Source organism: Epinephelus moara, chromosome 23 (assembly GCF_006386435.1).
Source record: "Epinephelus moara isolate mb chromosome 23, YSFRI_EMoa_1.0, whole genome shotgun sequence".
Taxonomy (NCBI): Eukaryota; Metazoa; Chordata; class Actinopteri; order Perciformes; family Serranidae; genus Epinephelus; species Epinephelus moara.
In genome coordinates, this window is record NC_065528.1 from 34,134,525 (window position 1) to 34,134,932 (window position 408).

A 408-nucleotide genomic window follows, 5' to 3' on the forward strand; every position below is an offset into this window, starting at 1 on the left:
ATGCTGTTTTGTATGTGAAATAAATGCCTCCCTTTGCCCTCTCTGTCCCACCTCTCTTGCCACATTTGATTGGTTTTCCCCCAAATGACACTCTTAACCTCCGCCTTACTGATACTTACTTCCATTTCTATTCTTCCTTTCCTTAACGCCCTCTTCGCTAACTCATCTGCCCTCTCATTCCCTTTCACCCCTACATGTGCTGGTACCCACATAAATGTAACCAGACCCCCTCTATTCACTATTCTAGTAAGTGACTGCAAAACTCCATATAAAATGTCTTGACGGCTATTAGAATGAAATGATTTCAAGCTTGCTAAAACTGATAAAGAATCTGAGCAAATCAGTACCTTGGTGTGTCTAGCCTCTTCCACCCATCTTAACGCCACCAGCACTGCCAGCATCTCCACC

The 408-nt window shown here is 43.9% G+C and overlaps 1 long non-coding RNA gene across 1 annotated transcript in view; it reads right to left on the minus strand.

The window, feature by feature from the left end:
* LOC126385070 (uncharacterized) overlaps nt 1-400 on the minus strand; it is a 1,924-nt gene extending 1,524 nt beyond the window's left edge. Inside the window, exon 1 of the long non-coding RNA XR_007569404.1 lies at nt 52-400. This is a non-coding gene — a long non-coding RNA (uncharacterized LOC126385070). The remainder of the gene's footprint in view (nt 1-51) is intronic.
* Nucleotides 401-408: the final 8 nt, after the last annotated feature.